This window comes from Hypanus sabinus, chromosome 4 (genome assembly GCF_030144855.1).
Source record: "Hypanus sabinus isolate sHypSab1 chromosome 4, sHypSab1.hap1, whole genome shotgun sequence".
Taxonomy (NCBI): Eukaryota; Metazoa; Chordata; class Chondrichthyes; order Myliobatiformes; family Dasyatidae; genus Hypanus; species Hypanus sabinus.
Genome location: NC_082709.1, coordinates 20,572,897 through 20,596,909, shown reverse-complemented (window position 1 = coordinate 20,596,909; position 24,013 = coordinate 20,572,897). Strand labels below are relative to the sequence as shown.

General features: G+C 41.2%; 1 protein-coding gene across 2 annotated transcripts in view; it reads left to right on the top strand.

Annotated features, from left to right (window-relative positions):
• Positions 1 to 15,894: 15,894 nt before the first annotated feature.
• Positions 15,895 to 24,013, top strand: part of galnt13 (UDP-N-acetyl-alpha-D-galactosamine:polypeptide N-acetylgalactosaminyltransferase 13) — a 359,051-nt gene continuing 350,932 nt past the window's right edge. For both annotated transcript variants that reach the window (XM_059966532.1, XM_059966531.1), the window contains exon 1: positions 15,895 to 16,354. The gene's annotated coding sequence lies outside the window, so the exon portion shown is untranslated. The remainder of the gene's footprint in view (positions 16,355 to 24,013) is intronic.

Genomic DNA, 24,013 nt, shown 5'->3' with positions numbered 1-24,013 from the left:
TCCATGACAGTACTAATAATTACCAGGTGATACACTGATTCTAATTTCTCATATCTTCATGTGTTGAGGGGTGACCTTTTAGAACAGAAGTGAGGAGGAACTTTTTCAGCCAAAGATTAATGAATCTGTGGAATGCTCTGCCACAGACTGCAGTGGAGGCAAAGTCCATGGGTATATTCAAAGCAGTGCTTGATAGATCCCTGACTGGTTGGGGCACCAAGGGAGGGCAGGTGTATGGGGTTGAATGGCATCTGGGATCAGCCTAAATCTGCTCCTATGTCTTCTGGTCTTATGTCACAGAAGAATGCCATCTGACCCACTGAGTCTATTGCCAGCCATCAGGGCAGTCCCACCTCCCCACTTATTTTCCTGTAACTTATTCCCCTTCATCTGTCTTCTAACTGCAGCCTATATCCGATTCACCTAATGCTTGACTACCTCAGGATAATCCATTGGTTATGTTTTGTATCTCCAAAACACGAAACTAACTGAAAGGGAAGCAAGGAAACTGGGAGATAAATTGTGTACACTCTGTTATGAGTGATGAACAGACCTGATGGACAATGGGGTACAGAGTTAACCCCCCCCCCCTGAGAAACACAAACTATTACTGTTGCTATGCTGACCATGAGAAAGAGACAAAAAGCAAGCAAGAACATCGGCGACAGATAAGAGAGAGGGGGAAATTGCTGATTAACCATATTGTGACTCCTTTTTGAAGTATTTACTGTTTCTCGGCAAGGACAATAGTTTGCTCATAAACATTCCTCAGTGGACTGAAGGAGTGGCCTTATTTGATGGGGTACGTAACAACTCATTTTCACTCTAAGTATTGTGTATGCATATGACGTAGTGGCGTGATGATGTAAGCCATTCACGTACTATTGCATATACCCATAATGAATTATTTAAACAAAGAATGCTTAATCAAATAATATACTTACAGTATTACTCATGTATTACTGAAATATTTAATACACAACACTCCTCCCTGCTGAGCTATAAACTCCAATTCAACATAGAATGCAACTCAACTCAGATCTTTAATGTACGTACTGCTCTCTAGTTATCTATACACACACAGAGTATATTATATAATACAACTACTATATAGATATCCAGAGCATAGTAAATTTTAAATTGTTCTATTATTGTCCCATTCAATTTAATCACTGTGGGGGATTTCTTACTTTTATGTTATAACTCCTTTCCTGATAAAGGGGCTGGGGATTTACTCTGCTTGGCAGGTGCGACTTGTAGCTGTTAAACAACCTCAGGTTCTGGGGCCTTCTCCATGATGGCTGTTGGAGATGACTCAGGAACTGCAGGGAATGGTTCCGACAGCTCTGGGCACCTTTCTTCTCAACGTGTTGGCATTCCAGCTGCTTAGTCTGCTGATCAATCCCAGGCCACCAGATAAAAACCTTAAGCCAAAGCTTTCATTTTGACCATGTCGAGATGCCTGGCATGGAGCTCCTCCAGCTCCTTAGCTCTCATCTTGGATGGTACAACAACCCTCAATCCCCACACGAGGCAACCTCTGTCAAGAATAAGTTCATTCCAGCGCTCACAAAATGGGGGAACTGGGATTTCTACTGCACATTCCAGCATTTTGGGTTGCCATGTAGACCTGACGCAGTGTGGTGTCTTTTCTGGTTTCCCTTTACATAATCTCTGCTGATATCAAAAGACTTTCAATTTGTGTTAGGGAGAATACGTCAAAAGGAGGGTCCTCTTTTGTAACTGTTTCGAGTATTTCCTTTTCCAAGGGTAAACGGGACAATCCATCTACTTTTCCATGATTTCTTGTCCTTTTGAATTCAGTTTTGTAATTGTGTCCTCCAAGAAACAGAGCCTGTCTCTGCATTTGTGCTGCTCCTGTGAGGGGAAAATCTTCTGTGGATTGAAAATGAAGTGGTTCATGGTATGTAATGAGGGTAAACTCCCTCCCATATAAATACTAGTTGAAATGTTTTACATCCCAGACCAGACTCAAGGCCCCTCTTTCAATCAGGACATAAATTTTCTCAGCAGTGGTAAGGGAATATGATTCAAACGTTATGGGGCATTCACTTCCATCACTCATAATAGGTGACATAACTGCACCTATTCAATAAAGCAAGCTTTGCTGGATGATGTGGATAATTATGTGCATCACAATGTGTGAGCACAGTGTCTGATGTCACCATTTCCTTTTCCTTTTGGAAAGCCACCTTACACAGCTTGGTCCATTGCCATTTCTTCCTGATCTGTAGTAATGTGTTCAAGAGGTGGAGCACATTGGCCACGGTTGCAGGAACATGTTATAGTAATTGACAAATCCCAAATAGGACTCCAACTGTGACACGTCCTTTGGCTTTGAGTCATCCAACACTGCTTGAATATTATCAGCACACTTGTGCATCAATAGTGTGACCACATTATGTGATACTTGGTTTGAAGAATTCACCCTTGTTACATTGTGCTCTGAGCCCCAACCTTCTAATCTTTTTAACTCTACCTTGAGAGTTTGGAGATGATCCTTATCAACCTTACCAGTAACAATGATGTCATCCGGATACGACCGAGTGTCTGGACAGAACTACAGCAACTGGTTCACAGCTTTTGCCAGGATGTAGATGCTACTCTGAAAATAAACCTATAATGCAATAAAGCCCATTTGTAAGTGTTTTTAGTGAGGAACTCTGGACTCTTCTTCTATTTCTATCTGTAGGTAGATTCCAGCTAAGTCCGCTTTGCTGAAGGGTTTTCCCTCCTGAAGGTTTTGCAAAGATGTCTGCTATCCTGGGCAGAGGGGGTTGATCTACTTTCAGTCCTGATTTTAAAATCACCCCAGATCCTGACAGACCCAGTCTTCTTGAATTCCGAGACCACTGGCATTGCCACGGGCTCCACTCAACTTTGGAAGGGATTCCTTGAAGCTCTACGTGATCTAGCTCACTGGCTACTTTATCATGGATGGTATAAGGGACCAGAAGGGCTTTGTAAAACTTGAGTGTGGCATTTTCATTTAACACTGCTTTGCCTTTGATCTGATTGAGTTTTTCAAAGCCATCCTTGAACACTTCTGTGGCATCATCCACTTTCTTAATTCACTTTCATTCGCCTCTCTTACTGGGGATCACCATGCAATTGGTGGATGGATTTCAAATCAAATTATAATTATTTCCATCAATCATGCCCTCACAATGCTGACCCTCCTTCTTCTACCATATACAAGCCCAATGAGGCTTGTTGGTTGCTGTATCTCACTGTTACAAATGTCATTCCCACAGGAGTTATCTTTTCCCCAGTGTAAATTTGTTGCTGGAAATCTGCAGGCTTCCATTTAGTATCTTTAAAGTGCCATTCAAACACTTCTTGTGGAATGATTGAAAGAGCCAAGCAGTGTACAATTCCATTTCAATTAATTTGCTTTTCACTTCTGGTGTAAGCCACATTGCTTGCCTTTTGTTAGTTTTCACAGTGTAAATCTCAAGGCTGTATCACTCTCATCATTATCAGATCTTTAATCAACAACGAGCAGATTAGTGCTCTTTTTGAAACTGCAACTTGACCTTTTTATCTTTTTCCCTTCCCTGTGCAGTTCGTTTAGTTTAGTCTGTCTGACATGCCTATTTTGTTGCATTTTCTGCAAGTTTCATCTTTAAACCTGCCATGGCCTATTGAGCGTGAGCCCCTGCCACAATGGTAACATAATTTGATTGGCCAAGCCTGTTTCTCTTTAGACATTGCAATTTTGTTCACATTCATTCTCATTCCTGATTGTAACTCATTTTTGCCTCAGTCTGCAGTTTCAATTGAACAGTAATATCAACTGCTCTTTTAAATGTAAGTTGTGCTTAAGTTAGGAATTGCTTTTGAATGCTTCCTTGCAAGATTCCACAAACTGAATGATCTCTCAGTGCATCATTTTTTTCATCATCAAACAGACAATGCCCAGACTACTTCCTCAATTCAGTAATGGATGCTGAAATGGACACCCCTTCCTTTTGATTCTGTTTATGAAGCCTAAAGCATTCTACAAACAACAATGGTTTCAATTCTAAATCTCCCTACATTACTTCCATGATACCAGCAAAGCTCATTTTGGCAGGTTTGGTTGGAACATTCAAACTTCTAAGCAACCTGTATGCCTTTGAACCCAATGCACTCAGCAAAACTGGAACTCATTTCTCATTGCCTATTTCATTTGCTGTAAAATACAGCACTAGTCTCTCAGTATACAAAATCTAGTTTTCTGTTGCGCAATCAAACATATCAATCTTTTCAATGTAGTCAGCCATTTCTACTTATTAAAGAAAATTATGATTATTATCACCTGGTACTCACTGTTCATGAACCCAGGAATTCTCCCATTTTATGCCATTTTTGTTAAGTTGAGCTCATTCACCACTTCCTTTTATTTAACTTGACCACTTTGCGTTGCGATTTTAAAAAAATCTCGACCCTCTTGCTTCAAAAGGTAGGTAGTTGTTTAGTGTTCGTTTAAAACTTCCTCATTGCTGCTGTTATGTTTTGTAACTCCTAAACATGAAACTAATTGAAAAGAAAACAAGGGAGCTGGGAGTTAACTGTCCTACATTAATTTTTACTTTAAGCAAGGTGCGCATATATGACGTAGTGGTGTGATGACGTAAGCCGTTTACGTACGATTGCATATAACTCATAATGAATTATTTAAACAAACAAAGGATGCTTAATCAAACAAGACATTTACAATATTACTCAAATAATACTGAAAGATTAAATACACAGCTCTATTTTTCAATCAGTAGGTGTTTGGAATACAGTGAGTAATTGGAGCACACAGATAAACCACTCAGTTGCAAGGAGAACATACGAACTCTACAGAGAGTAGTGGAGGTTAGAGCCAAACTCTGTTTGCTCACGTTGTACTGCCAACAGTGCCACTGGGCTACCAAACCATTACTTTGCCTAGTCCAATCAATGCACACCTGAACCACTGCCCACCCACCCATGCACTCCTTCAAATTTCTCTTAACAGCTGCAGTTGAACCTGCATCCACCACATTCCCCAGCAGCTCATTCCACACTTGCACCATCATCTGAGTGACGAGGTTTCCCCTCACTACAGGAAGGATGTGGAAACCACAGCAAGGGTGTAGAGGGTGCTACCTGGACTGGGGAGCATGCCATATGAAAACAGTTTGAGTGAACTTGGCCTTTTCTCCTTGGAGCAGCAGAGGATGAGAGGTGACCTGATAGAAGTGTATAAGATGATGAGAGGTACTGATCATGTGGATAGTCAGAGGCTTTTGCCCAGGACTGAAATGGCTATTACGAGAGGGCACAGTTTTATGGTGCTTGGAAGTAGGTACAGAGGAGATGTCAGGGGTAAGTTTTTTACACAGAGAGTGGTGTGTGCATGGAATGGGCTGCCGGTGATGGTGGTGCTGCATCACTGTCAGCTTCTCACCCAGCAGAGCAGGGTGGATGGTGTTGAATGCACTGGAGAAGTCAAAAAACATGACCCTCACAGTGCTCGCCGGCTTGTCCAGGTGGGCGTAGACACAGTTCAGCAGGTAGACAATGGCATCCTCAACTCCTAATCGGGGCTGATAGGCGAACTGGAAGGGGTCTAAGTGTGGCCTAACCATAGGCCAGAGCTGCTCTAGAACAAGTCTCTCCAGGGTCTTCATGATGTGGGAGGTCAATGCCACCGGTCTGTAGTCATTGGAGCCACTGGGGTGTGGCATCTTCGGTACAGGGACAAGGCAGGACGTCTTCCACATCACAGGAACCCTCTGGAGACTCAGGCTCAGGTTGAAGACATGGTGAAGTACCCCACATAGCTTGGGGGCACAGGCTTTGAGCACCCTGGGGCTGACACCATCCGGGCCTGCAGCCTTGCTTGGGTGGAGATGTTTCAGCTGTCTTCTCACCTGTTCAGCTGTGAAGCCTGCCGTGGTGGTTTCAGGTGAGGGAGGGGTGTAGTCATGAGAGCAGGGTGGGGGGCTGTGAGGAAGGGCAGGAGGGGAGAGTGGAGTAGGTTTTCTATATTTCTAAATATTTCACCATTCACCCTTAACTTCTAATTCTAGTCTCACCAAAAGTCAGTGGAATAAGCCTGCATGTATACCTCTGTCAAATCTTCCCACATTCTCCTATGCTCCAGGGAAAAAAGTCAGAACCTATTCAAACTTTTCCTATAACTCAGGTCCTGAAGTCTCAGTAACATGAATTTTAATTTTAATTCATGTCATTTGATGAGTAAGAGCCTGTAAGATGAATCACATTGTCAACGGTAAAACCAATGGAGATACTGCTTCACAGAGTATGTGATTGGGTTCAGTCAAGTGCTGTCTGTAGACAAATGGTAAATCCTTCCTGTGACCACATGGACTTCCTCCAGCTGCAAAGATCCACAGGTTGATAGGTTAATTGGCTACTGTAAACTATCCCTAGTGTGCAGATGCGTGGTAGATTGGACAGAGTTGACAAGAATAGGCAAAGAAAAACATGGGATTAGAGGAAATGGATGCTTGATGGTCAGTCCAGGCTGTGTGGGTCAAAGAGTTTGTTTCTGTTCTGTAAGTCTCTATGTTGGCCTTGCCTGTGTCATAACAGGTTCTGATAATGCACTGGACTGACAATTCTATAAACTGTTTCTTCAGTTCTACTAGACTGAACTCCAAAACCACAGTGGCAACAAAAACACCATCACAAGATAAAAAAAAACCTCAGCCCCTCTTGATTTTTTACAGCTCTATGAGATCACCCATCAGCCTCCAATGCTCCCAGGAAAATTAGCTCATTCTCTCTAATCTCTCCTTATAAATCAAGACTGCCAAAACTAGTAACATCCTTGTGTATCTTTTCTGCACCCTTTCCAGTTTAATGACATTCTTTCTATAAGTAGATGACCTGAACTGTACACAATATTCCTTGTGGATCTCATTGCAATACCAACCCAGGGATGGTGCCACCCCAACAGGCGAAAGATAACTACGAGTGAGTAGGAGGAAAATAAGTTTATGAAAGGTGGAACATAAATTATTATTCATTGTGTAATTAAAAATGAGAATATTTATAAAAATTGTGAAAGATGTTAGAGGAAATAGAACTTTAAGATCAGAGTAGGCTGAAACAAAGAATGGAACTGAGCTCATCAGTGGAAAATTATTTGGAAAGGTTCTTTGACAGAGGTGAAGAATAAGGAGGAGAAATGTGCAGACTAGGGAAAATCAGATAAAAAGGCCTTGATGATTATGAAATACAAATTAACTTACTCATTTGGAAGCTTTGGAGGAGGGACGCCTAGTATGAATTGTTCGCAGCTTTTTTTTAACCATTATAACTAAAATTGTTTTCAGTGTTATTAGTAGATAAGCGCTTATAGTGCCCACATAGTTTTATCTAACCGGTAATTCAATTGAGAACATGCTAATTTAAACTAAATGCATGAATACCTTTATTAAGTTACAGTACAATTTCAAATTTGCATAAACTATTCATAGCCATTGGCAATAAACAGCTTTTTCTGAACATATTACTTTCACTTTAATTTTCTGGATTAAACAATAGTATTGGGAAATAATTACATTAATGAATGAAATTAACAAAACGGTAAATATGCAGTTGAGCAAAAGCGTGAACCACATATTTTGGTATTGTCAGTACTTGCACTGATTGAGAGTAAAGGAAGTAATTTCAGACTTTGTGTGGAAAAGCACTTCCGTTAATATTAACAGAGAAAATACTAGATGAAAATCTTAATTTGAATAATTCTAATTCTTAAAACAATGAGTAAGCAATGGTTTTCCTTTCTACACAAAATCTGAACTATGTTCACTACTACTCTATTCAAACATAAGTTTGAAATGGTTTTCTGAACAGCAGTTTCTGATAGTTCATTGATGAAGACAGTAAATAATAAAGTCAGAAGACAACAAGTGGGAACTGTATAACAAAGCTTTGCCAGATATGGAAACAGCTTACAGAGGAGTGCTTTTGGAACTTTTCTTTCTGATTGTTACTGAGAAGATTGCTTTTGTGTTGATTTGTATGCTGGGTACATGTTTTTTTCACCAGGATCCTCTTAGGAATATTAAGGGTGAGAACAGATTTTGGCAAGAAAACAAGCAGTTACAACAGAACATCAACATTTGCTGTTTTAATTCCTGCCAATCTCCAGTTTAAGGCTGCTTTGGTTTGGGGTTCCAAGAAGTGCCCATCTGTTTCATTAAATGCTTACTGAAATCGTAGGAAGTCAATTTTACAAAGAAAAAGCATGTTGATAGCTAGTGGGAAAGATGATTTGGTTTAACTTCAAGACTTCCCATGGTGAAGTCAAAAGAAGTTAGTGTGATGCCTATAAAAATAATGACAGACAGAAAGATGTAAATTGGAGTGTAGGACTGGTAGTGGCTGTAGCAATAGCATTCATTGGCAAGGGTGTGAACAAATGAATAACTTGGACCAGGGAGGTCATTTAGGATGACTACGATCTTACACAAGGTGTAATGATGGTACATCAGTTAGAATATATTTGTGATAATAATCCAAATGTCAGAAGGCAAAAACTGGAAAGCGACAAGATGTCTCAGTGGCAATAAAGACTGGAGGAATGTGGAGAAAGAAAACGTTTCTAGGTTGAAAATATAAAGCAGTGGTGATACTGTAAATGGGAAAATTGCTTTGTTAAAATTTGCGCAAAGAAAACCATGAAGCGATGTGAATGTTAGTTTGATTATTTTCATTTTCAAGATTATGAAAAAATTTAATTAAAAATATAAACAGGAATTTGCAATACAGATCCGGAAGAATAGAATGTGGATTAATAGAGATATCCAACATTTGTTTAATTTAGCTATATCAACATTCTGTGCTTATCTCTAACCACCACAAATCAAAGCACAAGTCCAAAGTAAATTTATTATCAAAGTACATATACATCACCACAACCAAGAGATTAATTTTCTTGTAAGCATACTCAATAAATTCGATAACCATTGTTTTACCCTTTAGGCAACTGATTTGTGTTTTTCCATGTGATTAAGCACATCCAGCTTTTGTTTTGAAACGAGCAGTTGCAGATCTGTGTTACGTCCCTTCCTGTGCAGTCAGGTAATAGTAAGTGGGAAAGCACATCAGATGGCAGAAGGCTAGAGATTTATGTTAGGAGTTAAAGACATATCTATCTAAAGGCATCCTGTTGTTTCCCCAGCAGAAGCATTGCTTGTAAGTTGATGCTATATTGTTTAGAAGTTAATCTAAAGGCATCAATAAAATATTGCTGGAATAGATTGTTATTTTTGAATTTATTGGAAACTAATCTAGATGCTAATGGTTATACATACTATTTACCCTTAGTATTTGCTTGTTGGAATCTTATAATATTTACCTGCAGGAAATTTAACTAAGTTCTTACTTACCTGTGCATACTTACTTATATGAATGGAACAGTGTGGTAATTGCAGACTATTTTGTTGTTTTTTCAGCTTCACTCCTTATTCACTATGTCCCACCTATGAATTTCCAATAAGCCCGAGGAGCTGCATCATGACTCATGTCATTTTTGAAAGGAGTTTGGCTGACTGTCCAGTTGATGTTACAACACCTCAGTGGTGGCAGTACAACCATATCAGAATCAATGAAAGACCGTACCCAACAGGGCAGACAACCAGTATGCAAAAGACAATTAACTGTGCAAATACAAAATAAAACAAAATAAAGAAGCAATAAATACTGAGAACATGAGACGAAGAATCCTTGAAAGTGAGTCCATAGATTATATGAACAGTTTAGTGATGGGACATAGGGATAAATTTTGAATGAAAAGGAAAAGCAAAGAATAAAATGAGTAAAGGCAAAGCAACAAACAATGAAGTAAGATTAGAGAAGTTTATAACACTGGGATAAAGTTATTAAAGAGGATGATGTAGCTGAGTTAAAAGTATCAAATGATAGAGATGAAACATGAAGATTTAAAGCACATTCATTATAAAATATACACCTTAAAATTTGTCTGCTTACAAGCAGCCACAAAACCAGATATTCAAATAACCCAATTAAAAAAAGACCAAGAACTATAAGAACTATTGCATAGAGAGAGAGAGAGAGAACATACAAATCATGTAAACAATAGAAGCAATCAAACAACATTCTGAACCAGACTAAGTTCCGTGATTCACTCTCAGAACAGCCCAAGCCTTGTTCCCAATTCATCACACCAGCAGGGCAAAAAGGCACAGCAGCCAAATCAGTTGACAACTTCAGTGCTGAGGAGAGAGTGAGCGAAACTTGTCCGACATTCACGGGAGAGTGAGTGAAACCTGCCTGACAAAGACTCTGTTCCCAACACTCAGACTTCTAGTCTACCTGCGCTGATGTTTAAATTATCCAAACATCAGGTAGTGCTTCACTCTAGGACCTGCACCCCAGCACAGCTAAAAGCTTTGGCCTCACAGCCTAAAGCCATTCTCGATCTCACCAAATCGGCTCAGCACGTGGAGCAATCCGACCTTGCACCCAGGTTGGGTAGATGTGCATTGAAACCCTTCTGAAGTCTGTGGCATCAGGTGTTCATTTATGATCCGGGGTAGTTAGATACCAGCCTTAGTGTTAATGTCATTGCAAAACAGTATCCAATAAAGGTAAATTCAGTGACTTCAGACACTTGATTGCTTTATTTTAAATATCCCCCAATTCATTCCATTTCACATAACCAAAGTCCAAAGTAAACTTATTACCAAAGTACATGTATGTCACCATAAACACTCTGAGATTCATTTCTTGCTGGCATACTCAATATATCTATAATATAATAATAATCATAGGAGAATCAATGAAAGACTGCACCAATTTGGGTGTTCAACCAGTGTGCAGAAGGCAACAAACTGTGCAAATACAAAAAGAAAAAAATAAAATAGTAAATAAATAAGCAATAAATATCAAGAACATGAGATGAAGAGTCCTTGAGAGTCCTTGGATTTTGGGAACATTTCAATGGTGGGGCAAGTGAAGTCAAGTGAAATTATATGCACTGGTTCAGGAGCCCGATGGTTGAAGGGTAATAACTGTTCCGTAACCTGTTGGTTTGAGTCCTGAGGCTCCTGCCCTCCTTCCTGATGGCATCAGTGAGAAGAGAGCAGTACCTGGGTGGTGTGTGTGCTGACGAGGGATGCTGCTTTCCCGCAACAACATAACCAGCCATATCGCTGTTTTCCTCGCCCCTTTCTGGGATCTGGAGGGCAGAGCTACAATGATGCTTAACAGCAACTCCTTTGAGCTCATCTGCAGAACCACCTTAGTTTCTACCCTTGACGTTACTGTTTTTTTCCTTTTCAGGGTGGATGGAGTTCTGTCGGAGAAGGTGGCCTTCAGTTGCACTCAGAGTTCTGATCTTTGTGGTGGTGGGAGCTGCTCCCAGGGGTCACATCCAGCTGCTTTTTGAAATCGCAAGGATGCAGCCTAGAAGCTGAGCACGCCTCTGGGGTTCAGAGGCTTCATGGCCATGTAGATGAGCTGATTCTATGCTGGTGCCACTGACTGAAGTGTCAGGGGAGAAAACAAAACATCAGAAGCAACGGATCAGCTGTCGGAGTCTGTGTACTCGGTAAATCATGTGCGCCCTCTCTCTCTTTTGTTGGTGTGGGAGAGTTTCTTGCTGATTCTTGAGTCAGAGAATTTGAAAAAAAGCGATGTGGCAGGCATTATCATTGCAAATCAGTGAGTAGTTTTGTTATGCCTCCCTTCTTGCTGTAAAAGGGTGACACCTCTCTGGTCCATTTATTGTGGAGGGAGAGAGGTATATTGAATTGTTGGGGCAAATGATTAGTTTTTGTTGTACTGCAGATCACAGACCTTTTTGGGCACTTTGCGATTGCTTGCTTGGGGGTGAAAAGTGCTGTTTCGTTTTTTGCCTGAGGTAAGTGTGGAGGTGTTGGGTTATCCTGTGTGTGGGATGGGGGCTTTGGGATGCTAACATTTTTACTGTCACTCATTTTTTGGGGCACTGTTTTGTTTTCCTGGATGACTGTAAAGAACAAGGTTTTCAGGATGTGTATTATATACATTTCTCATATATTAAATGGAATGATTGAAATTATATAAAGGTCTGGTTTCATTTAATTCATAATACTTTAGTCCACCATCAATTCTGTCTGTGTTGTACTTCCCCTTAACGACTGATTTGCATTAAATGGAAAGTTTTCCCTTATTTACTCTTCTTGCTCTTTCATGATCTTGAATATCTCTAACAGATAGCTTTTTAAACTCTTTGCTTTTGGAAGATAAGTCTTGCTTCTCAGGTTTTATTTTACCATAGTGTAGGAGTACTGTAATTTTGTATCACAACAATAAATCTCCACTGCAACTTTCAGAAACTTTGGAAAAATTCCTAAAATGTGAAACCTGGAATTATGCACAATATTGTACGCACACTGTGACATGGTTTATTAAGGTTTAAATGATATCCCCAGACTGTGGACTCCATAAATCTGTTACAAAGGCAGAAGAGTAAGAATATTCAGTCCTGCTTTTGTTCATCCATTCAATAAGTTTGAATGGCTGTTCTCTTAGCAGATCTTTCACAGCATCCTCTCATTTCCTTTTGTTTTTATTGGTCAAAGATTGATCATTTCAAATTCTTGTCTTCCTATATTCTTACTGATTGCAATGAACCATTTGACAATGTTTTTATGTAAAAGCAAAATATACTGAATATTGGAATTCTGAAATGAAAGGAGTGGATGTTGATCTGCTACCCAATGAATGTTATAACAAAACATCTGGAAAGGAATGATAGGAGTGAGCAGAACCAGCATGGAATTATGACAATGATATCATGTTTGATTGATATATTGGGGTCCCTTGTAAAATGGAACCTGTGCATGTGATCTATTTATTGCTGATGTTGGGAAGTTTTTTAAACAGACAGACAAACAGACATACTTTATTGGTCCCGAGTGAAATTGGGTTTTGTTACAGCTGTACCAACCAAGAATAGTGTAGAAATATAGCAATATAAAACTATAAATAATTAAATAATAATAAGTTAATCATTCCAAGTGAAAATAAGTCCAGGACCAGTCTATTGGCTCAGGGTGTCTGACACTCCGAGGGAGGAGTTGTAAAGTTTGATGGCCGCAGGTAGGAATGACTTCCTATGACGCTCAGTGTTACATCTCGGTGGAATGAGTCTCTGGCTGAATGTACTCCTGTGCCTAACCAGTACATTATGGAGTGGATGGGAGTCATTGTTCAAGATGGCATGCAACTTGGACAGCATCCTCTTTTCAGACACCACCATCTGAGAGTCCAGTTCCAGCCCCACAACATCACTGGCCTTACAAATGAGTTCGTTAATTCTGTTGGTGTCAGCTACCCTCAGCCTGCTGCCCCAGCACACAACAGCAAACATGATAGCACTGGCCACCACAGACTCGTAAAACATCCTCAGCATTGTCCAGCAGATGTTAAAGGACCTCAGTCTCCTCAGGAAGTAGAGACGGCTCTGACCCTTCTTGTAGACAGCCTCAGTGTTCTTTGACCAGTCCAGTTTATTGTCCATTCATATCCCCAGGTATTTGTAATCCTCCACCATGTCCATGCTGACCCCTTAGATGGGGTCACCAGTGCCTTAGCCCTCCTCAGGTCCATCACCAGCTCCTTAGTCATTTTCACATTAAGCTGCAGATGATTCTGCTTGCATCATGTGACAAAGTTTCCCACCGTAGCCCTGTACTCAGCCTCATCTCCCTTGCTGATGCATCCAACTATGGCAGAGTCATCAGAAAACTTCTGATGATGGCAAGACTCTGTGCAGTAGTTGAAGTCCGAGGTGTAGATGGTGAAGAGAAGGGGAGAGAGGACAGTCCCCTGTGGAGCCCCAGTGCTGCTGACCACTGCCTGACATACAGTGTTGCAAGCGCATGTACTGTGGTCTGCCAGTCAGGTAAGCAATAATCCATTACATCATACAGGAGAATAGTGACTAAGATTAAGCCAATGGAATTGAGGATAATACACTGACATTAACAGTGCATTATGTAACAGAAAAAAGCAAAGGGAGAAATCAATATACAAAAATACAACTGCAGATGCTGTGGATCAAAGAATATGTACACAATGCTGGAAGAACTCAGCAGGTCAGGCAGCATCCGTGAGAAAAGAGTAGCCAACGTTTCGGGCCGAGACCCTTCATCAGGAATGGGAGGGAAGAGAGGGCCGAAGCCCAGTAATAGAAATAGGGGAGGGGTTAGGGCCTAGAGGTGCCAGGTGGAAAACCAATCAGAGGAAAGATAAAGGGGGGAGGGGGAGAGGATAAGCATGAAAGAACTGTAGAGATAAAGAAGCAGAAAGTTGAAAGGGGAGAGAGGCAGAGAGGGACCTGGGATAGGGGAAGGGGTAAGGGGGAAGGAATTACCGGAAATTGGAGAATTCAATGTTCATACCACCAGGCTGGAGGCTACCCAGACAGTAGATGAGGTGTTGCTCCTCCAGCCTGAGTTTGGCCTCATCATGGCAGTAGAGGAGGCCATGTATGGACATATCTATACAGGAATGAGAGGCAGAGTTGAAGTGGGTGGAAACCAGGAGGTCCTGTCTATTATGATGGTAGTAGGTGCTTGACGAAGCAGAACCCCAATCTGCATCAAGAGAAATCAAATGGCCCTTTTTTGTATTGGTTGTGACTGGTTAGAAACTGCCAAGGTTCAATGTTTGTTGCAATCAGGGACCAAATGTCATATTTTAAAGTTTGTCGACAATACTAGTGGGATTGTGAGTCAAGGAAAGAATGTAAAAAGGCTTCAAGGTAAGTATTATAAGTCAGTAGGAATGTGACAGATGGAATATACAGGAAAAAGGAAAAATGTGAGATCATTCACTTTGGTGCACAGAGTAGAAAAGTGGAGTATTTTTACAACATTGACAGGATAGGACATTTTGACTTTCAAGGAACCTAGATTTTTTTTTCTTATATGCAAGTCATCGAAAACCAACACACCAGTGCAGCAGAATATATATAGGTACTTAGCATAGCACTTCCCTTATATGATTCAAAGTACATTTATTATCAAAGTATGTATGCAGTATACAACCCTGGGATTTGTCTTCCCCACAGACTGCCACAAAACAATGAAACCAGTAGATATTGAGGAAGCTGTGCCAGAATCTCTAGAGTCTAGAAGAATGAGAAGCAATCTAATTGAAACTTCACAATGCTTATTGAATAGCAGACAGTGGATGCAGTTCATGTTTCCTCTGGCAGAAGAATCCGGAACATTCATATTCACGTTCAATATCACATTCTTAGTACCATTGATGTAGGGAGAAATCTCTTCACTAGGTGGGCAGGAGATTGCAGTTCTTTATCCCAGGGAGCTTACTGAGTTCATTCAAGACAAGGATCGCCAGTGTTAAGGGAAGCAAAAGATATTGGGATAGTGCTGGAAAGAGACACAAAGGTAGATCAGGTCAAAATCTTGATGAATGCTCGAGCAGGCTTGAAGGGCAAATTTCTCCCAATATGTCCAAGTCCTATGCTTTTACTTAGTCTATGAAATGGTTCAATTTCAATGCAAAGTTTATCCTTCTCCTGGAAAGGAGTGTGTCGGCGAAATGGTGCGGTTTCTCTATTCCGGAGCCAGGAATCCAGCACCTGGGACAGTTCCTGCGCCGCTCACACTGCGGCGCGCCCTCTCCAGGAACTGCAGCTCTTCGCTCCTCCTCCTCACCCTCCGACGCCGGCGGCAAGGGCGAGCTCGGGGTCCAGCACCGGCCGGCGACGTCACCATGATTGACCTGCCCCCCGACCAATGGCGGCGGAGCCGAAGCGAAACGCTCTCTCCCGGGAACCTATGAAGTCGCGCCAATTGAAGCGAAGGGAGGCAACCAATGGAATCGGTCTGGTGAAAGAGGCGGAACTTCCCGCGGCATTGTTGTGAATGACGGCTGCCGCGGAGTCGAGCTGCGGGCCGGCGAGAGCTGGGTGGTGCGCCCGGCAACTGGCACCTGGAGTCCGAGGCGGCGCTCGGTGACTTTCACTCGCCTGCAATCAACAGCAGCCACCCCCCATTAAACACACACACTCAACATGCATATGAGCAGCGAGGGTCCAGGTCAAACTAAAGAGGAAAGTGATGGCGGAGCCGCAGAATTGAGTTCCTAGTCGCGAAACCACAGGCGCGCAGTTGCAGCAGAATAACAGGAGCATCTCTGGTCACCTTAATTACTGTTACACTTTTGCAAGTCTGCACTGGGTTTATTTTTAAACTATAATTGTCTTATAAGTGCTTGTGACAAGCGATTCGTGTCCGCTTAAAGGGTCGAGAATGCAACAAGTTGATTGGAGCAAGGAGCCCAGCATTCGCCTTTATTATGTTATGTAAGTACAATACGTCCGTTGACTTCTGAACGTTATAATGTGCTTAATATTTTCTAGAAGATGGTATATGGGTCTTGCCTTTTCAGAGGTTTCATTAATACATTAAAAAAAAGTATTGAACGAGTTAAAATGGAAAAGAGATTATGCAATAATTCCTATTGAGCTCCAGCAAGTCGATGTTGAATTTAAATAGTAGTAAACAATACCATTACACACTATCCTTCAACGTCGTCTTTTCCCCCCTAAGGCGAATGCAAAGGTAATGCGACAGTGAATTCCCTCCGCTTTTAAACGACGGATGGAATCAAACAAACTTTCTCCATCATGTGATATTCGGGCAGGCAACTGTATTACATATTTAGAATTATGTTCACGGGACTACGCGTGTTTAAACCGACGGCTCTTGCTACCACGAGATGATTCTATCGGTGTAATCATGCATTCAGTCAAGAACTTAACTGGGGAAGTGCATGCTTACTAATTTTACTGCGGTTTGATAGTCTGAGACACGTCTGTTTCATTGGTCAGTGCCTCTAGGCTGGTGGTGTTCGCTTCTACGAAAGCCCATCATCCTACTGCCTTCGACTGGAGACGCAGTGACGGCGCTGCTTCCTGCTCATAGTCATTTTTATTACTTTCACAAATTTCATAGACATAAGATGCATTTAGAGCAGTGTACTACAACTCCATTACCTAACAGTCGTAAACTATTTCCGTTTTTTATACCTACCTATGACGATGCGGTAAATTTTCTGTTGTAACATTTTGTGTTTCGGCCATCGCATTGAGTTTGAAGCACACCTGGAAGTATTTCTATCTGATGCAAACAGTCTAGTTTGTGAGAATGTTATTCGACCCAGAGCGAGGGATTTCAATTTTCCGTTTCTTGACGCGATTTAATTGGCATTTTGTTCCCCCGTATTTAAGCGTGGGTACAGAATGCAAGTTAGTAGGCACCCAGATGTTAAACAGGAAAGAGGAACTGGGTGCAAATGAAACATTTAAATAATGAGTGTTGCAAAATTTTTGTCATAAGCTCTTGATATCGGGTTGTCTAGACTCTAAGAAACCGAGTTAGTGGTGAACGATAAATAATGCAGTGTTAGAATTAAAGATCACTACATAATTTGCATGATATTATCAAAAATCACAATTAGATTTCTCAGATAATTCTTGGCGAGATTCTGTAGTGTTGCGAGCCTGAGGCTGGAGTGCGGGAAACAGCTCCAGGATGACTTGCCTGGAAGAATACAGAGGATTAGCAAAGACCACTCAAAATTGAAGCTCATCTCTGCCCTTCACCCACCCTCATGGAAAAAAAAAGCTACTTAAAATTGAGAAGGAACTTAAAATATTTTAAATTATAATGTACAGTTTATTTATTGCAGTTTTCTAAATATTGAAAATTTGAGCAATGTGATGAACTGTGAAAGACTTGTATTTAGAAAGAGCATATAAGATCAGTACAGTATTGACCCTACATCCCACAGTGTTGTGTCGACCTACATAAATGCACTCCATGATCTATCTAACCTCTGCCTGCTACAGAACCCATATGCCTCTGTTTTTCTTTCATCCCTGTGCCTTACTTTTAAATGTCTCTTTTGTATCTGCCTCTACCAGCACCCCCAACAGAGCATTCCAGACACTTCAGCTCTGTATCCCTTTTGCCAATCACCTTTCCGGTTCTCAGCTTCACCCCACCGCCTCTGGTCTTCTCCTATCATTTCTCATTTCCCCCTCCCCCTCCTACTTTCAAATCTCTTACTGTCTTTCCTTTCAGTTAGTCCTGACGAAGGGTCTCAACCTGAAACGTCGACTGTGCTTCCTCCTATAGATGCTGCCTGGCCGCTGTGTTCCACCAGCATTTTGTGTGTGTTGCAGACACTTAGCACGTGTTTTTTTTTAAAAAACACACTCTGATATCTCCCTTAGCTGACCTTAAATGAATGCCTTGTTATATAGGCTATTGTTGCCCTGGGGGAAAAAGTGTTGGCTGTCTATTCTCTCATAATATTATACACTTTTTCCAAGTCACTCCTCATCCTCCTTCACTCCAAAGAGAAAAGCCCTGGCTCACTCAGCCTTTCCTCAAATAACATGTTTTCTAATCCAGACAGCATCTTAGTAAATCTTCTCTGCACTCTCTAAAACATCCTTTCTATAATGAGGTGACCAGAAATGAACACAACAATCCACGTGTGGTCTAATCAGATACAACATAAAGGTGACTCTTGATCTCAATTCCTTAATTCATGAAGGCCAATATACTATATGGTTTCCTAATCACCTAACAACTTACGCAGCAACTTTGAGGGATCTATAGACTTGGACCTTATGATCCCTGTTTGTCCACACTGCTAAGAGTGTATTGTGGAATAGATTTCAATATTAACTCAGTGGAAAAAAGCATATTGATGTGAGAACACTTTTCAGCAAACCTTGAAGTATTATAATGTATTTCTCTAACTACTTTCTAGTCACTGATAGCTTTATCATGTCTTTTGAGGTTTGAATCCTTCCTGTTGCCTTATGTCAGAAAAGGCTCTGTGACCCATCAAGCCTCTGCTGGGTCCTTGTTGTCCCAGTTCACCTACTTATTTCCCTGTAACCTATTCTCTATTGCTGGCCATTGATCTACTGTCGGTCAATTTGCAGTAGCCAATGTGGGAGGACTGGAAGAAAATGGTGAGAATGTGCAAGTTTAACACACATGACATCCAAGGTCAGGCCTCAGTCTGGGTCACTGGAACTTGGACAGCAGCATGAAGTGTGTCCCTCAACCAGCTGTTTGTTGTACAGTGGTGTCGTGGTTACTGCAGTGCTTTACAGCACAGGTGACCCAGCTTCAATTCCCACTGCTGCTTGTAAGGAGTTCGTACATTCACCCGGTGACCGTGTGGGTTTCCTTTGAGTGCTCTGGTTTCCTCCAAATGTTCAAAGATTGGCGGGTTAAGTAGAGGTTCGGCTCAGATTAAATTGGGGATTACTGGGCGGCGTGATTCAATGGGCCAGAAGGCCCTGTTCCATTCTGTATCTCAATAAATAATTTAAAAAAATCTGACAGTTGCATGTAATTTTGTTACGGTGTAAATCAAAAGATCCTAAGAGCTAAATTCTCAGGCTGATATTGCTCAATCTGCCACAGAAGCCCACAATAAAATGGTCAACCTGTAGTTCCTTTCTGGGGCCAATTTCCCTAGCATCGCCATTTACATTTAGCCATGAGTTTCACTGAGTTTTCAATGCACTGGAACACCGATGGTAGAATTTGTGATACATTTTTAAAAAAGTTTCAACAAAGCAACATAGGTAGTACATACACCAGCTGCTGTACCTCAGAGTCCAGGTGAAAGGTTGTACTCGATAGATCCTGTCTGATTTGCGAGCTCAGTTCACCCAGCTTTTTGTGTGTTACTGAAGTTTTCTATTATTGGAGCACAGTGAAGCCAGGGATTGAGCACTGAGTAAACGAATGCTGAGGAATAAACGTTTTAACTGTACCATGTCAGACTTATGATTCTGCTCTCAAACCACCAACTCCAACCACTCAGAATAATGGAGGGGCAGGCTTGGGTCGAAGTGTGATTGTCCCATTCTGTTTTGCACCTATTAATTCCAGATACAATACTGTGCAAAAATCTTGGATGCATAAATACAGGTAGGGTGGCCCAGACTTTTGTACAGTACTGGATTTGTCAGTGGAGTGGAAAGTTATTTTGTAGATCTGGCAGGAGCAAAGGAATAGCATGTGGAATGCGTGTGGGAGGGGTTTGGGACAGGTGTCGGAGAAGCCCTGAGACACCAGACAAGGTCATTTGATTCCAAAAAACTGGTTTATTGACGATTACAGAATGTTTCTCTGGTGCTTTCTGCTCCCTCCCCTCTCCCCTTCTCCCAACCATGATTCCCTTCTCCCTGCCCCCTTTCCACTTCAGTCTACAGCAGAGACCCATAACAGAATCGGGTTTATCATCACTCTCCCAGGTCATGAAATCTGTTTTTCTGGCAGCAGCACAGTGCGGTACACTGTATTGTGCAATGTCTTCTGTACTCTAGCTATATATATGTGGCTAAATCATTTGTACAGTACTGTAGGTTTCTGAGTAAGGTTTTGGTAATGAAACCCTTTACTCCAAATGCTACATCCATGCATTTGAAGATTTTTAGCTTGGCTTGTGATATATTGGTAAACCAGTATGTTAAACCCTTGCAAATCTACTTGATGCTTTTGTGTCTTTAAATTTTTATTGCAATTCTTTAAAGTCCAAGACTGTCCTCCTGTGCTATTAAATATGATAGCTTGAATTTGTTTCAAAATGGAATTGATCAAGTCTATCATTTGATTGAAAAAGATTTGTTTCTGGGATGAGAACTTGTGGAAGAAATGATCTAAATCTCTTGGGATCTTTAACTGGAAGTTATGCGAAATGGGTACAATCAGTGCTCAACTTGCTGCAGCTGGTCGAGGCGGTTGGAAAAGTATCCCTGAAATGTAGACTGGTTCTGAACTTGGTCTGTTTTATTTAGCTCCCTTGGGTAGAAAGAAAAAGATGACGTATTGTCTCTCATTTAACACTGAAGAAGGACATGCAGCATATCAGACTCGCAGTGCCTCCTGTAGGAACAATCTTCATGGAACCATTTACTTAATTTCTCTGTACTTCAGCAACCTGTTCATTCTTGTCCATGCCTTCTCTTCAGCCTTTTCCCATTAACCTACATTAAGTGGCAATCACCAACATATCTTTGGGGGGAGGGGGTGGTGGTCTGGAACACTCAGGGATGGGATGAAGGAACTGCATCTTGGACATTTCACATAAATTACCCAAGGTCACGAGCTATCACTGTCCTCGGTGATGTGAAGCAGCAGTAATATCCTTTGCACCACTTATGCCACCTAACTGAAAAGCACAAAATCTAAAGCAAGCACCCATTTATAACAACACACACAAAATGCTGGTGGAACACAGCAGGCCAGGCAGCATCTATAAGGAGAAGCACTGTTGATGTTTCGGGCCAAGACCTTTCGTCAGGACTAATCGAAAGGAGATCTCTTACTATCTTTCCTTTCGGTTAGTCCTGACGAAGGGTCTTGGCCCGAAACGTCGACAGTGCTTCTCCTTATAGATGCTGCCTGGCCTGCTGTGTTCCGCCAGCATTTTGTATGTGTTGTTTGAATTTCCAGCATCTGCAGATTTCCTCGTGTTTACCAATTTATAATCTGTCACTTGAATTTTCCTATACAAGTGATTGAGTAGCTCATCCAACAAGTATTTTCTCTGGGAGGTGGAGCAGGTTCTGTGGTGGGAAACTGAGGAAAAGGTGTATTGGACCTCATTCATCTGGACTGTGAGAACAACCTGGAGCGAATGACTTGTCAACGGCAGAGAAATTTGAAACACATTCTTTTAAAGGTTTTCACAGTTAGCACTTACAGGCATATTTTGCTGTGTTGTAAGGTTTATAATTGCAGAGCTTAAATAATGCTTTTAAAGAAAATTTAATATTCTAATATGCTTCATCAGAAACTCTTAAACAAGTTCCTTATACAAATATTGATCAAATTCTAATCATTTACTCACTGTTCTCTATAAACTTCTGAAGTGTGTTGGGCTCAATGATTGGTTAAAATGTTGTGACACCAGGTGGTGCTATTTTTCCCCAAAGGACTGAACAAGAACAAACCAATTTGAATTTATTGCACACCCTTTTAAATGGAGTAAATGTGTGCCTAAGCATCTCTTAGATCAGTTATCAGATGAATTTATACAAGGAGATATTACAGCAGATATCCAGAAGCTTTATTAAGATTAGGAAAGTGAGAGTATGCAGGGCGAAAATAATATTCGGGAACAAGAATGAAAAGTTTAATATTTGTTTTTCGGGTAGGAACCATTGTATGTGAAGTACATGGTTGACTGGTTTATAGGACTCAGTTAAGATGCAAGTGAAGGATTTGAGGCTGTCAAGATAGCAATAGATTACACAAATCTGAGTATGAAAGCCATTGAATGATTTGGTAGCAATAACCATCAGCTGATGTCTGTTTTTGGGGATAAATGTAATTTGTCTGGGTCAAGAAAGCTGTAACATGTAAACAATTCAGGTAGTAAGGTTGCTTGGACATTTTGTGTTCTTTTATTAATTTTCTGGCTTATTTTACTTTATCCCTTGGGTGGTCTAAAATTGTTCCTCTCTGTTTTTAAGTGCTTTGTATCACAGTTCTAGTTCACTGCACATTCAAAAATAGGGAATGTTGTCTTTGATCATGTACATGAAGATAATCAATGCTAGATATTGGTCCAGCATTCCTTGTATCTCAAAGTTTTAAACATTTCTGATTGTGGAGCTTTGTTTTATGATAGAACATAGAAAAGCACAGTACCGGCTTTTCAGCCCATGATGTTGTGCTGACCTCTTGATCAATCTAGCCCTCCATTTTGTCTTTCATCCACATGCCTATCTGTGCCTTTAAATGTCCCTAAAGTACCTGCCTCTGCTATCACCCTGGCAGTGCATCCACAACCCACCAGTGAGTGAGTGTGTGTATGTGGATATAAAATATAAAAAACCCTGGCATGGCCAGACGTCGCTTTTTATGCCCTGGTGATAGTCTCTGACTCTATGCCTCTTATTAGTGTATACACTTTTATCAAGTCACCACTCACCCTCTGCTCCAAAGAGAAAAGCCCTAGCTCACTTTATTTGTACTCATTAATCACGCTCTCTGATCCAGGCAGCATCCTGTTAATTCTCCTCTGCACCCTCTCTAATGCTTCCACATCCTTCTGATAATAAGGGGACCAGAACTGATCACAATATTCCTAGCACAAGAAAACCTGCAGATGCTGGAAATCCAAAGTGGTACACATGAAATGCTGGAGGACCTCAGCAGGCCAGGCGGCATCTATAGAAAAGAATAAACAGTTGATGTTTTGGGCCTAGACCCTTCATCAGGGCTCTAAGTGTGGTCTAACTAAGTTTATAGAGCTGCAACATTACCTCAATGTTTTGAACTTAATTTCCCAAATAATAAAGGCCAAGTTACAATTTGCCGCCTTAACCATCCTAACAACTTGTGTGGCAACTTTGAGGGATTTGTGGATATCAATCCCAAGAATCCTCTGTTGTCTACTATGCTAAGAATCCTGCTGGTAACCCCATGCTTTGCTTTCAAGCTCAACCTTCCACAGTGTGTCACTTCACACTTTTCTGGATTGAACTCCATCTGCCACTGCTCAGCCCAGCTCTGCATTTCATCAGTGACCTATTGTAACCTTCTGCACTATTCACACCACCACCAAATTTTGTATCATCTGCAAACTTACCGACCCACCCTTCCACTTCCTTATCAAAGTAATTTATAAAAATCCAAGAGCAGAGTTACCAGAACAGATCACAGTGGTACACACATGCTGGTCACCAACCTTCATGAAGAATTTGCTCCATCTACTCCAATCTTCTGACTTCTGTGGGCAAACCAATTCTGAATCCAGACAGTCAAGTTTCTCTGGATCCTATGCCTCCTGACTTTCTCAAGAACCTACTATGGGGAACCATGTCAAATGCCTTTTACTAAAATCAATGTACACCACGTCCACTGCTCTACTTTCATCATTTTGTTTTGTTACATCCTCAAAGAATTAAATCAGGCTT